This window comes from Condylostylus longicornis, unplaced genomic scaffold (assembly GCF_029603195.1).
Source record: "Condylostylus longicornis isolate FDR11 unplaced genomic scaffold, ASM2960319v2 ptg000048l, whole genome shotgun sequence".
Lineage (NCBI taxonomy): Eukaryota > Metazoa > Arthropoda > Insecta > Diptera > Dolichopodidae > Condylostylus > Condylostylus longicornis.
Window position 1 is genome coordinate 19,116,488 of NW_026578017.1, and position 22,884 is coordinate 19,139,371.

At 21.5% G+C, this 22,884-nt stretch overlaps 1 protein-coding gene across 5 annotated transcripts in view; it reads left to right on the top strand.

The window, feature by feature from the left end:
* Positions 1–22,884, top strand: part of LOC129610900 (ion transport peptide) — a 66,819-nt gene that overhangs the window by 30,677 nt on the left and 13,258 nt on the right. Inside the window, exon 1 of one of the 5 annotated variants that reach the window (XM_055523691.1) lies at positions 18,523–18,593. The exons of the other annotated variants lie outside the window; for them this stretch is intronic. The gene's annotated coding sequence lies outside the window, so the exon portion shown is untranslated. Of the gene's footprint in view, positions 1–18,522; positions 18,594–22,884 lie in introns of those variants that run through there. 5 annotated transcript variants of the gene reach the window in all.

Sequence of the window (22,884 nt, forward strand, 5' to 3'; positions counted from 1 at the left end):
GAACATAATATTAATAGACTCATATCCAGCGGACAAATTGACACACGAATAGTCAAAGTAAAATTAATACGCACGTCTTTTTCAAAAATTTTTTTTTGAAAATGTGCCAAAGAATTCTATATACAATTATTATAGATGTTTACATATGTATTAAATGTATAAGTATATATTATTATGTACTTTTATATATGGACATCCAAAATCATATAAAATAATTTTTCGTATCTTTTGAATTTCTATTTAAAAAATTTTTATTTTTAAAAAATCATGATGCTAATTTAAAATAATGTTATTTAAATTAATTTAATTATAGATAAAATATTAAAAATTTTCTTATTTAAATTAATTTAGTAAATAATAAATAGCTAAATATTAATAAGGAAAATAAAATTGGCATCACAAAAATTTTGTAAATTAGAAGCAATCTATATGCATACTTATATACATAGCTATATATATATATAAATGTAAGCATTATATTCAAATCGAAACTAATATAAATAAAAAAAAAATAGTGACCAAGTAAAAATTAGTAGTTCGTACGCGCGCATAAATATATGATTTGGTATAGGTAGATCTGACTAATTTTCTATTACGTACAACATTTTGACCCGGATCTTTTAGTTTTTAAAGCTTATTGCAATGATATTTAAAATAGCTGTACTTGTAACATATACATGAAATCTAATATAAAATATACATATATATTATTATTAGACTACATGTTACAGGTATAATATATACATATTACATATTCTGTACACGTACATGTAAAATAATTTAAACTTAAAAAAAAAATTCAAATATTTTTGTTTCGAATTTATATATTCAAATTTTATAAATAAATAAAAATGATTTTCATATAATTTTAATCCACTCTAATTTACAAAAAAAAAAAATGCAAAGGCGAATAAAAGCAGACATAATGTCGACTAAGTTTATGAAAAAAAAAAATTATTTTCTTCTTCCAGAAAAAAAAAAAACCAAAAACAAAAATGTGTTAAAAATTTCAAAGTCGATAATTATTACTTATATTGTATTATAAATATGATTCAAATTAAATATAATATCCATTAACCCTTTCATAGATCATGATCTTTTATTTTATATCGAAATTAATAATGACGTTAAAAGCCCACTTGTAATAAATGCAGTTATCCAGGCATTATGGTTCTCCATGGTTTTATTAACGATTAATGCATTGAATTCGTATTTAAATGCCCAAAGCTTTTGGGTCAAATATTAAAAATGACCTACTTATTGAAATAATTCCATAATAACCATTAATAAGTTATTTTGCATAAATTTAGGAGAAATCTCAAAGAAAATTTTCGAAAAATTTATAACTATAATATTAAAACCTTAAATTTATTTGTTAATTAATTTAGTTGAGGAATACGAGTACGACGTATTATTATTCATTAATTTTTTCTATTCGTAATAATAATAATAAATGACCAATCCTTGTATATCCTTGACACTGTTCTTTTTTTATTCTGACATAGCAAAATAGCCTCTTTTTGATATTACTTGCATACAAATTGATAGTTCGAACTCTTAAAGTTAAAATTAAATATACAAACAAATTAAAAGAGAAAAATAATTCTAAAATTATTCATCTGTAACGTAAATATTGATTTTCATGCTTGTATTAATTTGCAAATCCATCATCAATATTTTCTTTTCTCTTCTCTGCATTTATTCTTATATACTAAAAATAGTATATTACCTATATTTAAACTTTATAATATGACATAAACTTCAAAAAGTTTGAAAGTAGATATTTTTGTGTTTATCAATTTTGACAAGTTAAGAAAAGATTTAATAAATTACTAATATGAGTGCTAATAACATTTTGCAAAGCAAAAAGAAGCAATAACAAAAATGCGCTAAAATTTGATTTTGAAGCTAAATGAAAATTTCATGATTTCAGCAAATTTCATATTAAATTTCAGTAAAAGCTGCTTATTTGCTTTTTTAATTTTATTTTTGTATTTTTGAATTTATTAATTATTAGAGATTTATGTTGGTTATTTTCGGTTTTAGCCGAATGGAAATTTTTTTTTTTCTTCAATCACGAAAAATTTCCATGAATACGGTTCACTGCTATCATTTATAAAAAAGCTATACTTGTATACCATATTTATTTTTTTTTTTGAAAATGTTCTGTAATGATTTTGTGCTTTTATTTATTCAAGACATTATATAAGTACAAAGAGTTTTTCAAATAACATTCCCATTGTTATCATATAAAGGAACCGTTATAGGTTCACAAAGATAATACTTTTTCTCAAGTGTTTTCTTTAAATATTTATATTAGCAGTTATATAATAATTAGCTATTATATAAACTATTTTTATTTCTTAAAAATTAAAGTTAATATATTTTATTTTTACCATATATTATTCTTATTAACTTTGCTCTAAAAACTGATTAAAATTATCATTCGGTTTCCAAAATTTTTGCTAAACAAAACAAATTTGAACTCTATGAACTCTTATTTAAAATTTTTCAATAAAATATATTAGAAACCACAAATTAAGACTTTGCTTATACCTTATATATTCAACAAAATAAATTTTGGTTAGGTTTAAATTATAAAACTAATTTTAAAATATAATATTATTTAATGAATAAATCTCTCCATTAATAATTCGTTGTAATTTTTTGAAACGTATTTCTTTAGTAATAATTTTCGGCCACACTACGCATTGACAAAGAAATTGACGTAAATCAGATGATCAAAACCTTCTTACATTAGTTATACTTCATTTACTAATATAACAAATAATAAATATAAATATACATAGATGAATTTTAAAATTGAAATTAATTTTATTGAAACATTTTAATTAAAGTATTTGAATTAAACTGTTGAATACAGAAAGCTTAAAGTCAAACATAAGTAATTGATATTGTATGTAACTATATACAAGTATCAAGAATATGCATTTTTTCTTACATACATTCAATGAATACATACGTACATATATTCTATTCATAAATGCATTCAATTTTATTTTTCGTTTTAATTCTTATATAAAAAATGCTATTCATGCATGTACTACAAGTATATTTAAGCATTACAAAATTTTTTTTATGATGTTTTCTTATACTTTTAATTCTTTTTCACATATTTTATGTAGCCACGATGTCTAGAGAAGCATAAAAGCTTTAAATTTTTTTTGTTTTTGTTAATAAAAACAATTTTATACATTTTCATTACACATACACGCATGTTTTTATTAATTTTTGTACGTATTATTTGTACATACCTAATTTTTAAACAAGAAAATTAATTTGTTATATAAGAAATAAAGTATTTTATCGGTTTCGTTATAAGTGCACTGTATTCTATATTATTAAAGTATTCGCTTTTGAAATTTAAAGAAAAATACAGAAATATTACAATTTTACGTGTCATTTTGATCTTAATCGACAAATAGTTGCCATTATAGTTTCATGAAAATGTTGGCTAGTTTTAGGTATTCATTTGAGTCTTTAGGAGTTCAATATCAAAAGCTTATTATCACGTTTAAAATCAATATTTTTCAAAGCAAAAATTTTTGTTAGATGATCGATATATAAAAAAAACAGACCGGAGTTCAATTGACGTCGGCTCAAATCGATTAGTAATGACACGACAAATGAAGCTACGGTTTTTGGACTTTGAACATTCCAAAAAACGAGGTTATTAACTGTTTCCCCAAACAGTTAATAACCTCTTATGTAAAAATCATTTTCAGTTTTTCTATGTAGGATCTCATACTGAATGAAAATTTCGTATGGTAAGTAAGAATGAAAATATTCGCTAGTTTATTTAAGGAAACTATTTTGAGATAATAAGCATATATTTTTGATGTTTTGAAGCTTCGGTTTCATGATTTTGCGGAATTCAAGTCAAGTTCAATCGATTTGTTTAACCATTCATTGATCATGGTAAGGCCTATAATATGTTAGTTACTTTATTGAAATATTAAAATTAATTAAAATTTTCTAAATCTGGCAGTACTATCATTTCCAAAACTTATATATACATTAATGCTCGTAATTATAACTTTGTAAGCCTATGTTGTACTGGTACGCAATATATTACAAATTAAAAAATATACATATACGATACATACATAATATATGTAGATAATATAAAAAAAAAAATTAGGTCAACAAATTTTTGTAATCAATTAAAGCGAATATAAAAGCATTTTAAGCTGAACTTTTATAACGACATAATAATATTTAAGTGTTATACTCATATATAGTTAAAAAATTTGTTATTTAAATTTTTAGGGGCTCGTCTATTTGTAGCATTGTTGATTTTTTTGTTTTAACAAGTATAAGTACAAATATATATGTATGCGCATATCCATTTACACACGGAAAAATTATTTTATAAATTGCTTTAAATGGGTTCCATTACTAAGAAATTTCACTGTATTTAATCGTTAATTTTTCAATTATGTATATGCGTATGTCAATAGTGCCTTGTATATAATATAGTAATATTTTAATTGATTATTAGAACAATTTAATTGAAACAAAATTATTATACACGCTATATTTTTTTGAGCTTCGTTTTCATGTTCTTCGTTTTCATTTTAAAATCTTATTAATCATCATTTTAATAATACGGTAATTATTGTGCATTTAAAATTCTAAAAGCTTTAATTATTATATAATTAATTTTAAAGCTTGTCCCTAGATTCAAATTTTTCCAAATTTTCAATTTAAATTCATTACAGCCTGTTATATAACAAGATATAACAAGGTATAAGTAACCTTTCTGTAGTTCTTTAGTATGATTTCTAAATTTTCATCCACAAATAATTAAAAATAAAACACTATACAATGGGCTAATAGAATAGCTTGAAATTTACCGCAAATAAAATTTAATAGGTCTTATGTCCTTAACTAAAAATTTTTAACAAATAGTTTGTTTTTCAAATATAAAGCATTATTGTATATTTTCATATGCACAAGTAAATTAAAAGAATCCCAAATTAACATCAATTTTAAGAAAATATTTTGTTATTCTTCATTCAAAAGAACGCAATAATATTTATTTATTAATAAAGAGAAGTAATAAAGTGAAGTTTATTATAAACTTAATAAAAATTCCGATAAACAAATGTATACATATCTACTATAGTAATAAAAATAAATTTGATTTATTTCTTCAGTACATACATATATGCGCGTATATACGAGTATAATAACATTTTTTTTTTGAAAAAATATTAGATATATATGTAGATATATATGGGAAAATCCTATTTGAAAATTCTTTATCGTTGAGTAATTGTGAAAAGTATAAATATTTGGGAAAGTAGAATTTAGGGTGGATCACTGCAATTTTTTTAACCACTTCCAAAATATATAAAAGTTAAAAAGTTAGAGAGTTAACAAATAATTAATAAAACCCCCTAAACTAGTTAAAATATTATTTTGTAAAGTCTTCTTTATATATTAAGTGATAAAGAAATGGTTGCCTGCTGACATAGCGATTTATTTGCTAATTCACTCCGTACGGATGTGGTCACGTTTAACATTCATAATTAACAAGAAATGAAATTCATTCAAGCAAGACTAACAAGCTATTTGTAATACTTGACAATAATTACAATTGTTGTTAAAAATCGCAGTCAATAAAATCACTATTGCAATGCAACAAAATAATTTTATCATATACGGCTACCAATCCACCCTAAATATTTCGAAATTTATAATTATTTTAGTTTTCTTGAGAATCAAATAAATATTTTCGAACATAATTAATAAATTTTTTCAAGTTCATGTTCTCTTTAAAGAAAAAAAATAATTAAACTATTTAATTGTTAGTGATGCCAAAAATTTTTAAATAGAAAGTGAAATTTATGTATTTCGAACAATTTTACAGTTAAATTGTTATAAAAACATATCTGTTACGTTTTAAAAATTAAAAACGTAAAATAGAATGCATGTATAGTATATATGTACCTATGTATATTTCATGTGTAACAATAAGTACTCCAAATCAGAATATTGTGTTAGAACAAATGTCAAACTAAAATGTCAAATATGTCAAAGATTAGATTTAAAATCAACAAAATAAATTTATTTTATTTGTTAGAACTTTTGTAATTAATCATTCATCGAAATTATTTTTATGTAATTGTTATACTTATATAGAAATAAACAAACTTGTATACATATGTACATTTCCGGTTGATTTCCTCATGAAAAACTCTCAATGGCTCAATGAAATCATGCGTCGTTCATACAATATAAAAACTATGATTAAATCACATTTTATATATGTATATATTGCATTGCATACATATACTTTACTCTACTGTAGTTACCCTATTTAAATTATAAAAATTGCATGTCATCCATAATTACTAAATACTAGCAGTACATATACATACATATGTAATATTATTTATTAAATTACTAATATTCTTTTCTCTTCATTTAAATCATTTTCCTTGTAATTCGATATTATGTACATATGTATGTGTATAACATTATAATTAAAGGTTAAAAGTATCATGTATTCGATTTATTAAAGTTTATTTATCTTAATTTTAATTTAATCATTATTAATTTTTATTTGTTATATGTTATACAATATTAACATAATATTCTTCTAATCTCATGTTACAAAATCATAAGTATAAAAGTATATCGTACAAAAATGTACTTCATATTGCGCAACGTCATGGAAATTTACATGAAGTAGAAGGTATGATGTTCAGTTCAGAATATTCTGATATACAAAAATAAACAGTAATGAATCGAAATAGAAACACGTGCATATTAGTTGTAGAATTTTAATAAATTATATAATAAACTATAACTGATACTCGTAGGTCGCGCATTACTCCAATTTTTAAAGAATGGATGTGGTACTTTTTTTAATTATTTATTTTATTGCTTTAACAAACTTCTCGTGCATGTTAAGGCCTTTGCGTTTCATATTATCATACTAAAATTTTGTACAACGGTTAGCTTTTTAATAAGTTTCTTCTTAAACCTTATTAAATTTATAAAATATCAGATGCACCATAAATTTGAATATTCTGCGTAGAACTACAAATATTTAATGTTCTTTTTAGAATCCCTTTATTGGAATAAATCAAATCCCGAAAATTAGTCATCTATACTAGGAGGTATGTCAGTCAATAATTACGAATAGGTACATAAGCAACATAAATATGCCCAGTTAACTAGCGTTGTCGATTATTTAAATAAATACTAACATGTACATATAGAAATAAATGTATTTATTAGTATCATTCATTATTAAAAAATAAAATTTTATGAAAAAAAAAAAAATATTTGTAAACCTTAATTACATTTTCATAAAAAAGAAAAAATAACAAAAATTTATCAAAATTTTATTCAAGTCAAGTTAATAATTTTTTTATTTTTCAAATGTTATTTAACTCATTATTAAGTAATCGAAAATTGTTTGAGCGTTAAATTGTTCATATGACATAAATAATTACATTTTTGTACTTATATATGCATTTCTATGCAATATATCAGTTAAAATTATTGTATACAAAAAAATAAAATTGCGATATTTTATTTTAAATTAAAAATTGAATCAAATTGAAGAAAGAATAAAAAGTTTTATTGTTTTCATATACTTAATGCAATTTGTTTGAAAAATATACTTATGCGGCTTAGCTATTGTGATTGTTTCCTTTAAATACAAGGGTAACCATCGACACTCTTCTAATAAAATTGAAATAATGTGTTAATTGGCTTCACACTGCTCGGCTTCACACCAGACCGTCTGTCTGGACCTTTCCTCCTTTCTTTGAAAAATTAGTTTACTGAATTTTTTTTAAACACAAAAGACATAATAGACTTGCTGTTTCCACTCTGAAGCAGCATATGTGGAAATGAAAATAAAAAGATGAGTGCTGTATTTAGTCATTACTTTAAATCTGTTTTTAAAATAATGTAGCTTTCTCTTATGTTAACATATTTTTTAATTTTTATTGTGATCCTAAAAGTATGCAATTATTATTTATTGTATTTTATAACAATGTTTGTATATGTATATTATATGTATACAATCTGTACATAGTTAGAATAATTTGAGTAGAAAAATATTATTTAAAAAAACAAAAAACACTTTCTCTTGTTCGGTGGAAGTGTTATACCGTGCAAACCTAAGGTTTATTTCAAACTTATTGTATTACAAAAATTTTTTTTAAAAAATAGGCAGTTTTTAAATAATCCAAATTCTATATATAAAAATTATATTAACAAATTATTAAAAATCAAAATCAAAAATTAAAATAAATTAATTTGGAAATCTTATTGGTGAAAATTCGTTAAATGAAATTCACTTTCTTTTTTTTTCAATAATAAAATTTTTATATTTCTTACAAGACTCAAAATTTAGATATTTTATTAATATTGTATGCTTGCATGTACATATGTAGGTATTTCTTCTCTTTTGAAATAACTTTGATTGATCTACGATCATTTTAAAATTGTCTATTTTTAAAAACGATTATATATGAATTTGTAATGTTGTATGTGTATACCTATATATCGTATATGTTGAAAATTTATGCATTTTATATAAAAAATAAATCTTTAAAACGCTTTAGTTTTGTTAGGTCTTAAGAAATCATTTAATGTCATAAATTATATTACAAATTTTCTTAAAAATAGGTTTTTGTATATAAACAATTTTTTTTTTACCGTTTATAGTTATATACGCATATACATTTAAGTTGTCACTTTTTTTTTTTGTGGCAAAACAAAAAGCATTTTCTGACCACCAACCCCACTTTCAAACAAAATTGTTGGCTTTTACTTTATTTTAACATTGTCTTCTGTTATTTTGTTTTTTTTTTTAAATATGGCGTTATTTATATAAAAAGTACTATAATAACTTGAAAAAAAAAAATTTATTTTACATTACTCTACTAAATTTAATATACATGTACAATTGTACATCTGTACGTGCATATACATACATACATATTTTGTATTTATACTAAATATATTGTTTAATCGGTCGGTCAATCTGTTGGCGCACATCACCATACAATATTAAATGGTGACAAACTGTCTGGTATTGCCAGAGACGAAAATATTAGCTTTTTTTTTTTGTTTTATTTATTCCTATAAAAAAATAAACAAAATATCACAAGAACGAAAAACAAAAATCGTTTTATTTTTCATCATCTGTTTAGCCTGTTGAATATTTTCCAATCTTACAAACAAGTTATTTACGTATTATATATGTATATATATACATGTTTGTAAATGAAAATGTAAATACTTGGTTTTAATATAATATGTTAATGCATTGAAATGTTTATGTATCGCAGTATCAGTATTTACAACATATGTAGTATACTTTACTTATATATTAAAGTTTAGAAATAAAAAAATAAAAGCGTATAAAATTAAAAATTTTTTTTTTAGAATTTCTAGAAATCTATATACAAATTAAAATTGAATTAAACTGCATTTTATATATACATACATATGTAATGATCTAACAACATGCGAACAAATACAAATTAAATAGAACTGGTTTAAAAATCTAGAGATTGTGAAAGTCATTTACTTTAGATGGGAAAAAATCAATCTAAAAATGCATATGAAAACTATCTATACATGTACATATATAATGGAGGAATGTAATTTAGTATGTTTTAATTAATAATACAATTTTACATGAACGTATATGCATATACGAGTATATATTTTGTACTTATTTGTATAAAAACTGATATACAATATATTTAGTTTATATTGCATATTTATTGCATATTGTATAAGATTAAATGAAATATTCATCAAAATTATAATGAGAAAAAATGTTATTATATAATATTTTTTTTTCTTTATTTTTTTATTTTGTAAAATAATATAATAATTATAGAAAAATATGTGATAATTGTTGTAAAAGTTTAAAATTATTATGCCTTTTTATTAAAGTTCAAGGTAAATTAATTCAAAAAAAAAAATCATTCCTTATTTAAAGTAATATTAATTAATTAATATTTAATGTATACAAACACACATATATGACTAATATTATTGTTAATACATGAAGTATTACGAAAATAAAATTAATTTTGAAATTTAGTTCTTAAAAATTTTTCGTTCTATATGCAGTGCAGCTACTTGCTATTGCTTATAAATAATTTTCCAAGAAAATTTAACCTCAATTATCTGACCTATTTTTAAGATTTAGAAAAAAATTTTTTATGCCTATATTATTTTTCGAGCAAATCAAAATCATTTCATTTAAACTTTAAATAATTAAGAATAATAAATTTTAGTCAAATATTTTAAAAACCAACTAAAATTTTTTATTTAGTTCGTGTCATTAAAATGTCTTTGGTTTTGATAAATCAAATTATTTAAGAATCACATGTTTTGTTAATTTTAGATTTTAAAAATCAGATGATAAGAAATTTAAAATTTTTTTTTATTCATTCCCTATTCCATAGTGTTGCCAGATTACGAACAAAATTTATTTTTATAATTTTTGTGTTTTTAAGAAATGTTTAAGTATACTTAGTAAATAAAGCCATAATTTATTGTCAACTGCCTGAGTCGTTCAATCAGAAAATCGAAATATTTATTATCTTAATATTTGGATTCTCCATGTCTAAATGTATAATTTTGCCAAATTTAACTTAAATTTGAAAATTCTGAGGTGATTAAATAATTAATATTGTTTTTAAAAAATTCTAAAATACTCACAAAAAATTTAATTATTATTTTTTAGGAAAAAAAGAGAACATGAATCAAATAACAGGTTCTTTATAAGGAGCAGTTGAAGCTGTCGAATAAACTTATTGAACTATTTACGTGCTAAAAAACTATTAAAATTTTTCTTAAAGCAATTTTAAATCTCTATTGTGAATAAAAATTTTGCATACATAATTACAAATTTTTAACGTACGCAACTATGTTATTATTCAATTTTTCACTTAATTTATTTCTTCTATAAGTTTGTGTTTATAATTATTAAATACTAGCAGCTATAAGAATTTTTTTTTCAAAAATTTAAATAAAATTTTAGAAATATTTGTCAAGAAAAGTAAAATAAAAAAGAAAAAAAAACTTTGATTAATTTTTTTTTTTTAGAAAACAAGGCTAAACAACTGTGGCAGACAGTTTGGTACCGTAGAGTTCATTAATATATTTTTAAAATATGTATGTACTAAAAAGTGACATGTTCAAAATGAGTACAACAAATATTATAATATAAATATGTACGTGTGTACATAAATGAAAATAGTATGTGCAAAAAATATATTTTACAAATGTGACTTATTAGCATTTAATTATGTTGATTTTTTTTTTTGTTGTTAATTTGTTATATTTTCATTTCTATAAAATAATTTGCACAAATATTTGAGAAATTAAAAAAAAGAAGCAAAATAAATTCATTATATATATTTTACAATGTATATTCTATATCTGTAACTATGGGCATTTCAAATATAGCTGTATCACACGGACAGTAGAACTCGAATAATTAATACGTGTAGTAATACATAAATATTGCGTCTAATTGAGTTTACACTACGTGAAAAATCGTGACTAAGGCTCGTCAATTTCGTAATTGTCCTAGATATAAAATATATTTTACGATTTTACATAATATTATGTCGAATATAATAATATTTAATTGTTTCTATATTTGCATAATGACTTTTCTATATTAATTATCGGTCTAACGTATTCAATATAAATTATATTTTTATATCACACTATTACCCTAAAAGTATGCAATTTAGCATTATTATAAGTAAAACTGAGACAAAATGAAAGTTGTGAAACCCTTAGCTCATTTTTAATTTTTTTTTAAGAAAAAAATTCATTTTATAAAATATTAAATATCTATGTGAAACTTATCAAATATTATTAGCTACCTTAATTTACAAATACTTGTCCAATTCTTTGAGCCTTTATATTTATTTTTTTTAGAGTCGAAGTGTTATTAAAAGATAATATGTTATAAGAGATTAGTGTAATTAAGAGATTCGCATGTTTCACAATTTTTTGTTAATTATGGAGTTTACTGTATGAAGCACAAAAACATTTTTAATTTATCGTATATATTGAGCTACATACATTTTATTTTTACATATACATATTAGTATATCTGTATATATGGGAATGTATAAGTACACTTTGTATTTTATGACTAAAATGAAAAATTTGAAACGTTTTGTATTGCGCGTTTTATAAAATTTGAAAATTATTAATCTGTAAAAGTATAAAGCATTGTTCTAACTGCGTAGTATCCTTTAAAATAATTAATAATTTATTGTGGTACATATTAATTTCAAATATAATTGTTTGTTTTAAGGATTCAAGTGAAATTATATTGGTTAGAATTATCATACTGAAAACTGCGCTCAATAGTATTTAATAGACACTAAATGGACTGGCAGTGCTTTATACTTTTAAATTCAAAATGGTTATTTATTTATCTTTGAAAAGTTGAAATATTTTTATACAATTCAATGAATTTGACGATCTTGTTGAAATTTCATTCAATAATTTATTTAATTTCAAAAATAAAAAATTAAGTTTAATAATTAATAATTGGAATTTACCATTTACACAATGAAATTAAAAAAGTTGTTTTTTAGATTCTACATATATCTTTATTAAAACATTTCTAAAGAAATTTTCAATCTAATCTATTCATAAATAATTAATTGTTTAATCTATAATTAAAAAATCATTTTGTACTGAATCACTGAAAAATATTTTTTTCAAATATATAATTATTGAGAACAAAATGTGAATCCCCTATTAATAAGTTGTAAAAACTATAATCAAATTGAGCAATATTTATAATTAAATAAAATATAACTATATTCAGAAGATTTTAACCAAACATTTTATTTTTATTCGTAATATCTTTATTTCACTTATCTTAAAATAAAATTATTTAGGGATTTGAAAACTCATGACCTCAGCTTACAATTGGTTTAAATTGTAAAATTAAATGGTCACCGATGTATTTACAATTAATATTGGTTATTATTATTGATTAGGTAATTTAATGTATTGTAAATTTGGAAGCCCTTACTTTAATGTCTCAGTCATACGTTTAAAATTGCAAAATACGAAAATCACCCGTTCCTTTTCTAGTTTTAATCATATATTTATATATGTTATATTAAATGTTCAATATCCGGCTATTTTATAATTAATATATAATTATAAAAATTTAATTATATACTTGTTCATATTGTAATTAAATTCGGAATTTTTCCTTTTAAAATATTCTATTATTCTTTATTCACATAAAATTTCAATTTCAAAGAATTTAAGTGTTCATTATTTTCTCACATAAATATTTTTTTTTTTCTTTTTGAAATATGATGAAATTTTTGTTTTATTTTAATCAAATTTATTTATAGAAAGTATACAGTAAAATCTATTAGAATTTTAAGAATCTATTTATAAAATTCTTATTTAAGAACTATTATAGATAGAACAATTTAATTATATAAAACACTTACATATAACTACACGTTTCTTAAAGAATTTATATTGAATAATTAAAAATTAATTTCGTTTTAAATTAAGTGAAAGGCATATATACACGCATTTCCAACGCAAAACGTTCAATTTCTCTAAAATTTTTAAGAATATTCTCAATTATGAATTATTTACTAAATTAATTTTAGTTCTTATGCTTTATTATGTGTAGGGTTATAAAATAATGGATTCAAATTTGTTGATTGAACTCTTAAAAGTCTGCCTCTTTTTAATTAAACATAAGAACTCAAAAAATAGTTAACTGTTACGGGTTGCATATTTTAGATACTAGAATCTATTAATATAGTCAACTATTAGAAATGCTTAATTTTAAAAACAGCGAACAATAACTTGTATCTATATAAAATTTGAAACACTTTTTGTTATTTTCCAAGTGGCTAGTATACTATTAATTTAAAAAAAAGTTTCCAATTTTGGCATATTTTCGGGCGTTATTATTTTATATGATAATATACTTGTATAACATTACTTGTGTGTGTTATATAGATGAAGGATATGAATTCGATATTAATTCAAAAATAATGAAATTTTTGTTATTTGTGTTTAAAATTAAATAAACGCGAAGCACTCTGTTTACTAATTAAAATACAAAATAAAATTTTTTATTAATTTTATATTGAGTAAGAATCAAGTGGGTTTAATTACCTATTGAAAATTGTTTTCGTTTATTTTTTTTTTTTTAATTATTAAGAGATTTATAGTATATCAATACTACGAGCAAATACTAATAGTTTTCTATTTATAAATATATAGAAAATATTTTTACAATATAAAATAATTGGCTAATATAAGTATAAGTACAATGTAAACACCTATTTAATTATTGTATATGTACATTATAATAAGAGTGTATAATTATTTTTAATCTATATGGAAATGCAATTTTATATTTTTATTTTAAACTTGCCGCAATTTAATATTGAACAAAAAAAACATCTCTTGTTTAGTTGTATGTAGTATACTCATATTATACTTACTGCATAATTTTATCAATATTTTGATATTTTTCGAATTATATGAATTATATAACAGTTCACCTTAAATATATAATTTTTTTCTTAGAATTTTATATTTGGGGAATTTTGGTAATTCATATAATTTATATAGCTTAATTTATATAGCAGTGAAGTGGTCAAGTGTGTAATACTACAATAATACAATCTATAAGAGAGTAATTGACAAGAGTAATTATGGCCGTTCATTCCAGTAGATACGTAATGGCTTTTATATTTTTATGTTTATTTGGTAAGCTTTTACTTTGTATGTAGAAAGTAGCCTTCCAAACTCCTTCCAATTACAGCAGGTCTAGTTTAAACCATTAGATATCCTTAAAAGGAATGCCCTCATTCTTTTACAAAATAACTTTTTTGAAATAATATTTTCAGTTACTGCAATATTATATTATAGTAATATAAATATGAAATTGTAAATAATCTAAACAAATTGTAGAATTATTTAATAGGAAATTAGCAATAAATTTAAGTAATTAATTAATGTAAATTGTAAAAAATAATAAAATAGATTATAGAAATCAATTTTTATATTTCTATTAAAAGCAAAAAAAAAATTTTTTGTCAACAAGATAATAAAATAAAATTAAATATAGGAACAAATTATTTTTGTTATGCATAAAAATATTAAATTTATGAATCTTTCATTCATACATGTTAAGTAATAATCACATTACTTAAAAATAATAGCAATAAACAGAAGGTCTATGACTATATCTTATAATTTATTATATATGTATATATATATATATATATATATATATATTATGTATATGCATTTACGAACATTAATTGATCTCAAATAATTTCTTTGATATTTAAGTGATTTTTCTTTCCTGTAACGAATGACATTGCATTTAACGTCTTTTATTTTATTTTATTTTTTTTTTCTTAAAAATAATATATACATATAAATGTATTCAAATTTATATATATTATATACTTATATATCATGTACATAATGTATAGGAAGCAATCAAAATCAATAAATTTAGCTATTTGAAACCCAATTAAACAAAATTGTCATATGCATTTATAAATGAACATACTTATAAACATTAAAGCATATCTATATATATATTACATTATAAATAAAATTCTTATCGATTTTCGTTTTTTTTTTAATATTTTTTTTTCTCAAAAATAACTTAATCCCAAATGAATTTTCAAGATATCTTTAGTTTTCACCATCATTTAAAATTTCAATACGTATTTCTTTTCAAGTATATTCAGACATATTTATACATATATTATATCCATGTTTACGTATTTGTATGAATGTTAGAAGACAAAATCAGGTTTATATACATATATATTAAGTATATTTTGCATCATTGGAAAGCTTATGTATTTGAAAATAACAGTATCTTTTTATATGTGTAAAATTAACATTACTTTTTTTTCAGATTTCATTGAATTTTTTTTTAAGGATTAAATTTTAAGGATATATTTTTGTATAACAGACACAATTTTTTTTTATATCTTGATATTTAATATTATGATAAAAATAACTGTATGATTTATTAAAACATTATATATAAACTTTATCATATATACATTTCGGGAGACGATACGCTGTTAAAGATATTAAAAATAATATTGAAAAATTTAAAATAATAAATATATTTTTGGGAAAAAAATTACTAAAGAATTAAATTTCGTAATGCATAAAATGCTATTTATTATAATGTTTGATAAAATATTAATTTATGCGATATTTTTTTTTATTTAATAAATCATATTAGGTTGAATGTTAACTGATTTTAATGTTTAATTCTTATAATTGTTTTTATTGCAATATAGTTAATATTAAATTAATATATTATTAAGTGTAGCATTAAAACCAGTACTTATATTAGTTTTAATAAATTCGAAATATGAAAATTTTTTAATATTCCTTATATAATTTAGTATCTGACCATTGGTGCAGTGGTTATGGCACTGGCCCTTTAACCGAAGGGTCTCGGGTTCAAACCCCGATCAGGTCACTATAAAAATTATATTCAATATTATATAACTTAATATGCAATATTAATAAATTTATACAAGTAATTTTCAAATATTCATAATATGCGATACTAAAAAGACTAAGAAAAATAAGCAGTAAAATATTAATAAACGGAAATATTTAATATAAATAAAAACTACGGTAGGCTAGTCACCTACCTATGACTTTAGAAACTAGGACATGATAGATATCATGAACTAGCCCTGTGCTCAGGAGTGAAGAAGGAAAAAAAAAAAATATAATTTAGTAATCTAAAAAATTATTAAAAGATTTAATTCTGAAACTTTTAAAGTTTATATAATCATATTAAAGTTGGAAAATTTTTATCAAATTATTTTTTGGAAAAACCACATTCTATGATTTTGAATATCCGATTAAGTTCAAAAAAATGTTCAATAAAATCTTATACTAATCTCTAAAACAAATCAAAAAGCTAATTTTCAAATAAAAAATTTAGTATAAATTCGAAAAATTTGGTTTCACTTAAGAATTTTTAATTTTCTTAAAAAATTGCTTTGAATGGTTAAACTTAATTCTTGCGAAATTTATAATTCTTTATTATTTCAAAGTGTTGTTTCCATTTTACCAGCTCCCTCGTTTGTAACTAGCTTGTCATTGTTATCTGTGATGAAGCATTTTGTGTATTCTTTTTGCATGGTGAATTGTTTAATTATACGAAATACTAATTACGTTCCGCTGCGGAAGCTATTATTTTAACATATCCTCAATTATTTCATCTAGCGAGCCTTGGCTTATTTGGCTAAGCTCTTATATTAGAAAGAGTTATTGTCATTGCCATTGATAGCTTGTTATTTTCTCGAATTTAATTCGATAATTTCTATATTTTATTCCAAAAAAAAAATTAACTTGAAAATGACGAGGTTATATTTTATTATTATCAATTATAATTTTAATATACGAGTATCAACTCTCATTTTTTTATAAATTTTTTGTTAATTTTCATTCACTCTGTCCATTATATTTTTATACCTGCATAAAATATTATTTTAATGCATAAATTTTATGCATGATTTCATATTTTTATAAAATAATCTGGAAAATAAAAAATTTTAAATTTTCGAAATTTTCTAAATTATTAAGTCATACTTTCTCTATAATCAAAAAAAAACAAAAGCTAATAAAAAATAATAAATTTCATCCACATACTGTTATCAATAACCACACACATTATTATCAACAACAATATATTGTTAAATTAATAAAAAATATATTTAAAACTCTAATGAAAAACTATTATAGTATGGTTAAGTAAAATAGTGCTATTTATAAATAGAACAGAATACTTTCAATATTTATTATATTTATTATTTAAAAATTTATTTATAATTTTAATCTTAAAATAGATGTCTGATTCCAGAAATAATCTTCATTATATCAACATGTACATACATATGTATATATATTTATTATTAAGAAATGTAGTGTGATAAAAAGAAAACTAAAATTAAAACTTGAAAATCTATTTTTAGTAAGTTTGTAATACCACAAACTGACAGATTTTTTATTCAATATTTTTTTTATTATTATTAAGTAGATATATGAATGTAGGTAGGTACAGATAGTTATTTTACGTAGCTTAAATTGCATCAACGTTACATTTTTAAATGAAACCGCGTTTAAATTGTGTTTATAATATGATGATAATTTTTTTTTTTATTTTGAATCGATCGAATAAACCTATTATTTTATTTTTATTATTAATACGTTTTTTTTTTTCGTTTATTTTTTTTTGCTTATTCTAAAACCGCCTATATATGGACCACATATTGAATAAACACTTACGGCAATATGTGATTGCATAGTAACAAAAAGAAAAACAATTTATGTACGAAATATGAATATCAATATAGCAATACAGAGAAATAAAATAAAAATAAAAGAAAAAAATAAAAAATTTATAAGTTTAGGCAAAACAATTAATCCAATCTTCAAGGCGGCCTGGCGTGTCCGGCATTTTTCTGAGAAAAAAGATTTAAACAAGATATGCATTATAATAAGTACATATAGATTTGTAAAATATATACAAAAAAAAAATTATAATAAAATATTATAAGAGTAAAAAAATTATTTACTATCTTTATACAATATCATATACATTTGTAAATTCATATATATATATTTACATAGATGTAGGTGCATACACTTTAAATGGGTGATTCTGTAAAAATTATATTATGCAGTAATTCCAATAATAATGACTAATTTTTTTGTAGCAATATTATATAAATTAATTAATATTGTTCAATTTAAAATATCGGATATTTTCATTATTAGCCCTAAATATTTTTAATTATGGGAAACCCAAAATATATTGAAATTTTATTTCTTACTTTTTCAAGAATTCTACGGAACAATGATTTTATTCTAATTTTAATATGATGTTTATGATATGTCTTACTATTTCTTGCCTATTTTAAGATCAAATTTTTATTGTTTCAACAACAGAATGGGATTGCTTTAATAACAGTTTTAGAATCCTATTTTTCTGTTTCTTTTAGAATTGGAATGGAATCGAATCTTAAAAATACAAAGCTTGTTTAAATTCAGTGCTCTAATTGGTAATGGTTAAACTTTTAAACGAAATAAGTCCTGTTATAATATTACATTGCAATACAATGAGGCGTATTCTGAGCATCGAATCAATATCACTTACAATTATTCAAACACAACAATCATTCAAAAATCATTTCTATTAAAAACTCACAAAATGTTAAATCATACACTTAACGACAAATTTCAATTTCATAGACAAATTCACGTTGCTTAAAAATTTATCACTTTGTTATTTCATTGCTGAATCACCCACAGAGTTTTTAACTGGAATCGGTTTACTTTAAATAGTACAATAAATATTTTTATCTTAATCAAAATTAAATTGCTCAAAATGTAATATTTTTTTCATTTTGTAGTAAAAAGACAAAAAAATAAAAAAAAAACATATAAGTACATTAATTTTAGGTAATTCTGCTTTGTAAATATTTTCATTTAATACATTGTATATAATATGCAATTTAATATAAAGAAATAAAATACAGAAACGAAAAAAATAAAAAATTAAATTCATCGAATATATTGAATTGCAACGAATATGTTATAAATTTTATTTTCTTGTATTTTATTTTTATATTTATTGCACTCGCTTCAATATAGAATAAATTATTTTAATTCATATATAAATTATAAAATAAATAATATAAATATATATATATCGTATAGTAAATATATTTTGATCGCGTTGTCTTGAAATTATGTATACAATTGTACACCTTGATTGCCAACGATATGGCGGTAAATTTTTTACGGAAATATCAAAAAAGAAAAATTATTATGAATAAAAAAAAAAAATTAAAAACAAACTACAAATAAAATTTTTAACATTAACAAACATATTTTATTACATACGCAAAATTAATAATAGTAGAGGGAATACTAGCTGTATATACATATATACACATGCATTTGTTTTCTATTTTTCAATTATATTCAAAAACAAAAAAAAAAGTATTTAAATAATTATTATTGTTTTTGAAAATAATAAATTGCATTAAAGAAAATCTAATTAATTAATATTGAAAAATAAAACCGCAATTATTTTAAATTTATTAAAGATAAAATTTGGAAGTTTTTTCTAAATAATTTAATAATAATAAGAGTGATGTGAATTTATTAGAAGAGAGAAATCCTTTATATACTAATTAGTTTTAAAAAATTAAAAATAATTTAAACAAGTGCTCTAACACTAATCGTAAATTAATTGTAAATTTTTATTTTTCAAATCATTCAAAAATTACAAAATTAACAATTATTTGATTACAATTTAATGGTATACTTATATAAGTAGATTTAAATATAAAGTAGAAAATTAGATTTAAAGACGGTTTAATTTGTAAACCCAAAAGGATAAGTGTGAAGAGAACCGAAATGATATTGGAAAAAGTTAAGCACTTAAAGCTTTAGCTGAAAGTTGTAAAAAATAAAGTGAAAACTTTATATACTTGCAAATTAAAAATTTTGTTTTCAAATAAACTCTAATATTTATTGGGCGAAATGGAAACGGATTTAAGAAATTTTTAAAACTGTTTGAGACACACTGAAATCTTCAATAAGAATTTACCTTCTGTTTTTAGAAATATAAAAAGATATTTTATTGATCTTTAAATATGTAACAAAATTCCGACTGTGTTTCTTTTCCAAAAAAAAAAAAATTAAATTGGAAAGTTCTCTTTCATTTGGCATTGAAGTTTTTCATTTTACTTGAGAATTTCTATTTTAATTATTAAGATTTGTCATAAAATTTTCAAAACAAACTGTTTTTTTATTATTGAATTTTAGTTTTTTATCAAAAAGATCGTATTTTTTAAAATCAACCATTTATATTTTTTAATATTAAATAATATGCAATTTGCATTTTTTTGGTTAACGCATATTCAACCCTAACATGTTTACAATTAAATTTCAACCATTGATTTTTTTATGTTTTGTAATGTACTTTACTTACCTAATAAAATCATTCAATTAACACTCTTTCATACTTGTTTTTAATAAATTTAAATTTCGCTTATATTTTTTTTCCTTAAGAGTTTTTCTAATATAGTTTTACATTTACGTATGTAATGTATGTATGTAACAATTTATTTTTTCTTGTTGCAAAATAAAGGAGTAAAAATTTAATAATAATAAAACAGGAAAATAAAGTGAAAAAAAAATATGCGCCGCGGCGATCTTTCAAAATATTTTAAATTTCTGATCTACGGTTCACACCAATAATACAAAAAAAATAAAATAAAACAAAACAACAAGAAGAATATGACAAAATTAAAGCGCACACCTGTTAAAAGCGGTTTTTTCCATTATTTCTTGTTTTCTTCTTGTAATATGACTATATATATACAGACATACATACACACTTATTGTGTATATTTTTAAATTTAACTTTACAATTTACTCTGGAAAGTTATTTTGTGCACTATTTAAATGTTTTCATATGTTATTATTTTTTGTTGTTGCCGTTGATTTAATTAAATTATGCATATAAGACCGGATTTACTGTAACGTTGTTTTTTGTTTTTTTTTTTTTCTTAGTGTTAGGCATATTATGTATATTTAAATGCATTATATAGTGTTATTCTTCTCATATTTTATTTCATTTTCCTATAACATGTATAAATATATATCTACAAACATTAATTTTGCTTTAAAAAAAAAAAGAACCGACAGACCGATCAGCTAGCCATTCTGTCGCTAGCTACCGGTTCAATTTGTTCTTATGTTTTTTCTTTTTTGTTTTTTTTTTTTATTTTCATATTTAAAAGTTAGTTTGGTGTAAAGTAGTTCGATTAGCATATTAATTGTTTGATTGAATATTGTATATAACTATGTACATGTGAGTATAAAAATAAATGTGAAGAAAAATAATATAGGTGCGACAAGAGGAACAAAAGAAAGCGATTTTAGATTTCATTTTTCTATTTCATTTTCTTTTTATTTTATTTTATTTATGGCCAGCTACTCGTTTTTCGTTCTATGTTCATGTTATTTATGTATGTAAGTATTCATGTGCTGCACAATTTATAAAGGAAAGAAGAGGTTCTTAAAATAAGATTCTGGGAAAAATTTCAATTTAATGAAACTGAACTTATTGCTATTTAAGAATACAATTTGCAAAAATAACAGTTAATAGTTGTTGAGCGAAGGAAAGGCAAAAAAAACAAAATAATCCAATTTTTATTAATTGTAAAAGAAATTATCATTAAATATAAGAAAATTCCAACATAAAATAAAAACAGACAAAATAAAAGTATACTTATGTTTATAAAGTAGAAACTAAGTTTTGACATGTGTCAAACATTTCATGAGGTAATGGCTAATAGATTATCAAAACTTTCTTAACATATTTTATAGCTGTGCCCCCGCAGCTCTTTTCAATTTCTAGACTTCTTTCTGGAAATTTTTCGAGACTTCTTTGGATGAGTTTAAGTGACAATAACTAGCAGCCCTCTATCGTTACATAAGATTATTAATTATTATATTAATTTTATATTTTTTTTAATATGGAGTGTAATGCCAATTAGTGGGGCTAAAAAGTTGGATTTGATTATTATAAGCACAAACCAATTTTGACTAATGATTTGTGTCTATAATAAAGATTTTAAATTTCATACTGTAGGAATATCACTAACTGTTTTAATGTTCCTCAGAACAAGTCAGAATATTTTTCAATTAGTTTTTCACCTAGAGAAGAAGCACACAAAAAACGTGCAAATAATTTACATATGTAAGGGTTTAATA